The following is a 7,183-nucleotide window of genomic DNA, read 5'->3' as shown; positions in this document are numbered from 1 at the left end:
CTTTCAGCAGCTACTTTAATTTATTGTTATAACAAGGAGGGGGACTCTTTCCGCAGCTCCTTTAATTGTTTGTTATTGTTATCACGATTATTCTTTAAAATAAAGTTATATAGTCATTAACGTTATTGAAACTGACAGCTGCTATACAGCTCGTTGAGAAATGAGGTTAAGTTGGTCGCTATAAGCTACTCCCTACGTCCAATGTGTCAGAGCCCCAACTTCGACCACGTTTTTATTTGAACGCTCGTTATAAATGTAAATGTTAATGTTAATAAGTAAATAAATTAAATTTGATTTATTACAGTTTTATTATATTTTTCATTATTCTACTAGGGAAATAAAGTTACTTTATTCCACTAGTGGATAAAGTATCATTTTAGATGGTTCATATGTGTGGATTGTGACAGTTCTTTTAATTTAATGTCCCTAATACGACTATGAAGGTTACAGATTTAGTGAAAGAAGTAAATGATATAGTTATGTGGGTAGAGGAAAGAAAGTTCTTATAACTCCAAGCAGATAAATATTTAGATTAAACTGTCCTGATGTGGATATTCACACTAAGGCTAAACTGAACTAGTTTATTCATATAAACTATGAAAGAAAATATGAAATAAGATTAGACTTATATAACTGAATTTTTCCTCTCTCATTTCTAAACAGAGAACAGACCGCATCAGTATAGCTTTGTACAACTTTTCATTTACTTTCCTGAAGTGACAAATCACCCAATTATGTAAGAGTATGTAAACAATGCCACAAGTAAATTTCAGGCAACGCACCAATCAATCTTTTTATCTTTAATTAAGCTTTGCAATTTTCAACGTTCCCCCAAAACACTGGGTCATGGTCGACATCCTCTCCCTGCTCTATACTTAGCCTAACCTTTAGAAAACATCAATACTTGGTTTTTAGACCTTGAAGAAGAATCGTTACATACATATTTTATCGGCGACTTTGGCTTAAAAGAATTAGGTTTGGTATTAGCAGAACGTCTTGCGTGGTTTGCGTTGTATCTATTTTCGGGAATCGATTCCAGAGGTAAATATAAATAAAAAAGGGAGAAGGCAGTTGATAGAACACGAACAGTAGCACCCCCTTCGACAGGTGTAAATATTTGAACGAGGGGTGGAATTTACTGTTTTCCTACGTTTTCTCGGCAGGGTGTGTCCAGTACGCGGATATTAAAACAAATTAATTATGAATTAATTTGGAAATGAAGAGGATATAATACTGATCGTAAATAATACCTACTTTGCAGAAAATGAAGGTATAGTTTCGAAACAAAACTTCTACGTTCTAAATTTTCCATTTAATTTACTAACAAAAATACCCTTTAGTTACAGCCAAAGAAAAAATATTGCTTCTGAAAAATTCAAGTACTATACAATGTGGACCATTTTGGTGATGTACTAAATTTTCCATTTAATTTACTAACAAAAATACCCTTTAGTTACAGCCAAAGAGAAAATATTGCTTCTCAAAAGTTCAAGTACTATACAATGTAGACCATTTTGGTGAAGGTTGTATTGGTATCTTGAAAACTATAAGAGATAGGAAAATGGTTAGATGGGGAAGGTTTTAGATAATTCTGTTGCTAATGTAATGCGCTTGCAGACCGGTCCTAACTGTTCAGGTTTTTGAATTTTTTGAAAAAAAAAGTAAATGTGGCGTTTCCGAAAATCGTCTATAATTTTTTTATTTCTAGGAATTTTTAAAACCTGAAAACATTTTCTCGCAGCAAAATTTTTTCGAGGAATTTTTCTTTATATTTAGATTTTCATTGCAATTTTTTCTTATAGGTGCCATATTGAATTTCTGTCTATAAAAGGCCAGTCTGAAAACAATTAATAAAACCGATATTATCAAATAACTTCTTTTTCATTTATCCAAGAAATTTCTGGTTCAGACGTTTCTATAACTAAGTAGTTGAGAGATATTTCAATTCTGGAACACGATTTATTAATAACGTAATAGTAATTTCAATTAGAGGACCCTATTGTTGTCCTAAATGAATTCTCCTGGAACAATCCCAGCGTTCGATAAGGACGAACGCATTTTTCCAATTCTTAAGAAATAAAAGGTTTTAAATTGGGACAAAGTACTACGACTGCCTCCAATTTCTTGGTTTTCCGGCTCTCCTATTGATTTGACACTTCCTATTTTTTTAAATTTTAATGACACAATATCTCGCAAACTAGAATCTCCTTATTGAATAAATATAAAGCCATTCAGCTTTAGAATTCTATTAGAAGCCATTCAAGTCTTATCGGACAATTTTTTGTTCACTTCAATTGCGATTATCGTGACTGTCAAAACCAATATACAGCATGAAAATTAGCGAAAATAAAAGAGAAACTCGAAAAAATTCCTATCCGCGATATTATTGTAAAATTGTCTAAAGGAACATAATACAAGACATCCCTCATCTCGCGAGTCAAAAAAATTTTTATTAGCTAACTTTTCTATTTAAACAAATAAGTGAGGAAAACAGTTTTTTCACTTTGCAGGGAAAACCATCTATTGTAGCGAAAAGTGACTCACAGACTGCTTGTAGGGAATAAAATTATCTACAAAATAAGACCTGTTAAATTAAAATCGGTTAATAAACAAAAAAGTTATTGCAAAAAAACAAGAAAAGTGACCAATGACCAAAAGTGGGCGCTGTAGGTGCAATAGTTTTCGCACAATTCAATTTGTTTATAACGGAGGCTCGAAAAGTTATGAACTTTAAGCCTCTGTACAGGCGTTAATTTTCAAACATGATTCTGAAAGCGTCATTGTAATCTTAAAGACGTGATTAAGTGACCTATTAAAAAATATCACCGTTTTTTTGACATTAACATTCTCAAATTATGCATTAAAAAATCGTGCGTTTTTCGCTTAAAAACAATTTGAATAAAATTGTTGCTATTTATGCTACCTCATCGAAAATAGATTCAATGGATAGCTGTTAAAAAATACAATTTAAAAAAAAGCACCCTCTACGATCAACAGGAGCCAAGATAAGATTTTTTTCTTCAAATCGTAGCGCAATTATTTATAAACATTAAGACTTGAATTTTTCGCAAAATAAAGTTTACGACGTAAACTACGATTTCCCGTGAATTACATTGAAAAATGTGGAAAATTAACGACTCACGAGCCCTTTAAAGAGAAGGTACTTGCTAAGTAAAATGTCCGGTGTGGTGGTGGGGGAAGCTCGTCCAAGCGCCGAAGTTCAAATTGATGCGCGCTGTAAAATTTTGCAATATCTCGGCTCGACGAAAAAATAACAATGGGCATATTTACGAATTCGTAGAATAGCCCTGAATCCCAGAAAAAATGCATCTTTTAAACTGATTTTTTTTAATTTACAAAAATTATTATTAAACAATTAATTAAAATTTCAATTTCGAAATTATTTTACTATTATTAAATAAATAAATGAAGCTATCGTTCATTTAAAAAGTTATTTTTCATAAAAATAGAAAAAATTTTAAATTTTAATTGTATTATATTGCATTATATCTATTATTGAAAATGATTGTGATTGTGAAATTTTTTTGTATAAAATTAGTAATAAATATAATAAAAAACTTTCAATAAATTAAAATTGTAATTTTATCGACCGCATTATTTTTATTAATATTTTTTAATTTTGAGAATTTTGCAATAAATTCAAATGCTTTTTATTCTTTTTTAAATCTTTTAACAATAAATAATAATTTGAAAATAATTTGTGAATTTTTACTTTAATTTTACATTTAAATCATAATTAAGTAAATAACTAACAAAATATTAAAAAATAAGATTACTTAGGCTTATATAAAAAAAAATAATTGTTTAAATAGAAAAGTTAGCTAATAACATTTTTTCCTTTAGACAATTTTACAATAATCTCGCGGATAGGACTTTTTTCGAGTAAAAATTTTATTTGCTTGGCTTAATATAACTTATCTATAAAGTTTGTATCTCATTTTATTAACAAACAACAGCCAAATAAATTAGTTACAATGTTATAGAACTAAATATTTTTAGGAATTAATCGGAATAAAATTTAAAAAAAGTGCTGACAGCGGTGGGATTCGAACCCACGCCCTTTCGGACTGGTGCCTAAAACCAGCGCCTTAGACCGCTCGGCCACGCTGCCTCGGCTACATTTTTAGCTCTAAGCAGTGATAACAAACTGTATTAACACAGAAATTCTATTAATTATAAGTACTAATAAAATTTTATTGTCGATAATATTCAAATACCATCAGAAGCATAAAATATTTAATATAATTTGAAAGTTTTCAATGACCAGCTATTATTTTTATTTACATGTGAGTATACAGGGTGTCCGTTAAGGAATGGGCCAAACTTTACTACTATAAACGCTTAGTTTTCGAGATACAGGGTGTTGAAGTTGAAAAAAAAAAAGATTTTCAGGGATATCTCGGAGATACATTAAGGGATTTTTTCCTAATTTGATATGAGGAGTTTTAACGGGGACCTACATCATTTGCTACAATTTCACGTCAATGCAAAGAACCAGTGCCGTGCAAACTATATTTTCGAGACCCTTTTATAAAAAATAAATATTACGCTAGTGCGTAAATCGGAATTAAATAAAAATTTTCAAATTTTCAATGATTTTTCAGCATAAAGTCGGCAAGGAAGTGTTCCTGTTTAGAACAGTAATAATTCAATCCGTATACCACTAACCATTGCTGCCAATAGCGCCAATACAATATTTTTATCCTAAAAGGAATACCGGAAATTTCCGTATTACTTATTTTCCGATGAGTAAGTTTATGAATATTGCCAGTTTTTGTATCAACCACAAAGCCCCATTGAAAAATTCCTATTTACCTTTATATCCTCCATTCAGCCTTTCCGCTTGGAGGCTGTAATAAAAACGTACTCCCTTTCATTATTTAACAACCGCAGACTCTATAACACTAGAGTATTAAAGTGAAACATCCTCAAGACCGAAAAATAAATTATTTTCATTATAGCCTTGCCAGGCCCCGGTAAAAAACGACTCTAAGAAAAGAATAAGTCTTACATCCTTTTATTAATAGTCTGACGATGAAAACATCCATCTTTACAAAGGAGGGAATTTCCCGGCGAAGAGAAATTGCCTAGAAAATTAATTAGGTTTTTTTGTTTTAAATTATGCATCCCCGGGGATTCGACGATGTCAGGGAGGCCAAATCCCTCCATAATTCACAAAAAAATTATCTCTATAAAGTTAATTTCAATGAACACCTTTTCCATAAATTAAAAATGTAAATGTGACTGGTTCGCGTGTCAAAATTAAAATAATATGAAGGAATAACTGATTTTAAATATCATACGTTTTTCGATGTTCTAGTAACTTATTTAGCCGAAAAATCAAACACACTTATAGACCAGGATGTAAGAGGGGGCAAGCAAATTTTTTCTGGACTACCTTCAGTACAACTCACATAATAAAAGTGTAGATCCCTAGATCTGGGCGAGGTCCGGAACATTTTTAAATTTGCAAAAATGTATAAAAATTTTTAAAAAATACATATTTTATAGTTAGTTTTTTACTTATTTCTTGGAACCTATGCATTTTGGAAGAATATTGAAAAGGAAAAAAAGTTTTAGAATTGAATTTTGCACAATATGCTGTAAGTTAAAAATATTTAAATTTATTGCCGTTCTTGCAAATTACAAATAATTGATGAAAAAAAAGGCAAAATAATCAAGTCTGGATAATTTTTTTAAATATTTTAATTGCTCCGAGGGCATTCTAATTTTGGTACAAAAAACTTTAGAGTATAATAAAACAACACGCCAAATTTCATTAAAATCGGTTCAATAATTTTCGCAAAATTAATTTTTGAAAAAAAATTTGAAAACAATTTTCGAATTTTGAAAATGTTGCGCAGCCTCAAATAAAGCATCTAGATAATTGAAAATACACATCGAAAAGACCGCTCAACCTTTCAACTGGTTTTTGAAAGATTAAAATCGGTTGATTTTACCCCAGTAAATTTTTAAAGTTAACACTCTTTTTTTTAAACAATTAGATTACATTTAAGTCGGTCGATAGCCGCACGGTTTAAGGCGTCAGTACTTAAATCGATGTGTCGAACTGCCCGGGTTTCGAATCCCGCGGCCGGTGACCGTAGATTATCTATACTTGTACGGAGGATTGGCGCCCTCTGTGCAGGTATGCTAGGGTGGAAGAATGTTGGCTTGGGTCAATGTGAGAGATTGACACCGGTTGGCATTTGACCACCCCCCTAATTAATGAGGTTTTCCAGGTTTCCCTCATTCCTGCACTGAATGGTGGTTAGGGCCTACCAACATAAGTCGTTCCTGGGCGCAAATGCGGCCTGCGTAATAATAATATGCCGCCTCCTCTCCCGCACAAGTCTCCGACTTCTGGGCTAATTCTCGTAATTAGAATGAGGAGTAGAGATATTATTATTATAATATTTATCAATTTGCAATTTAGTTTTTTCAAAAATTATAATTTTAAAGTACTCGGAAAGACGCTTCTGTTAAAAAAAAGTTAAATTCCGTTTATTGGTTCTCGAGATATGAGCGGTCAAAGTTTATCGGCATTTACTGTTAATTTATAAACAATTTAGCATTAATGTTTGATCCAGTGGCTTAATTTTTCGAGTTCTAAGCTGAGAAAAATGTTTATATCCGTAAGTTATCGGCAACATAAGATAAATCAGCGGAAAAGCTGTAGTTCGCACAAATGTCATTTAAACACATTAATTTTTTTTCTTTGGAATTAAGAAAAAATAGTGCTTTAAAATTATAATTTTTAAAAAACACTTAAATTGCAAATTGATAAATAATAAAATATAATTGTTTAAAAATAAAAAAAATGTTCTTTAAAAATTTGCTGTGGCCGTCCTAATCAACAGATTTCAATTGTTCAAAAACCACTTGAAAGGTTGAGCGGTTTTTTCTATGTGAAAAAATTTTCAAGTATCTAGATTCTTTATTTGAGGTTGTGCAACATTTTGAAAAATTGTTTTGCGAAAACTATTGAACCGTTTTTAATGAAATTTGGTGTGTTTTTTTGCCAAAATTAGAATGCCCTCGGAGCAATTAAAATATTTTAAAAAAATTATCCAAAAAACTTAATTATTTTGCCTTTTTTTAACAATTATTGCTATTTTGCAACAACAACAATAAATTTAAATATTTGTAACTTACAGTATAT

General features: G+C 30.8%; 1 non-coding gene across 1 annotated transcript; it reads right to left on the bottom strand.

Annotated features, from left to right (window-relative positions):
• Window positions 1–4,052: 4,052 nt before the first annotated feature.
• Window positions 4,053–4,132, bottom strand: Trnal-uag. Its single transcript has one exon. It is a non-coding gene; the product is annotated as a tRNA-Leu (tRNA).
• Between the last annotated feature and the right edge of the window lie 3,051 nt (window positions 4,133–7,183).

The sequence above is a fragment of the Anoplophora glabripennis genome, unplaced genomic scaffold, assembly GCF_000390285.2.
Source record: "Anoplophora glabripennis isolate ALB-LARVAE unplaced genomic scaffold, Agla_2.0 scaffold27, whole genome shotgun sequence".
NCBI classification, from domain to species: domain Eukaryota; kingdom Metazoa; phylum Arthropoda; class Insecta; order Coleoptera; family Cerambycidae; genus Anoplophora; species Anoplophora glabripennis.
The sequence above is the reverse complement of the archived record's forward strand: the minus strand, read 5'-3'. Positions and strand labels throughout refer to the sequence as shown.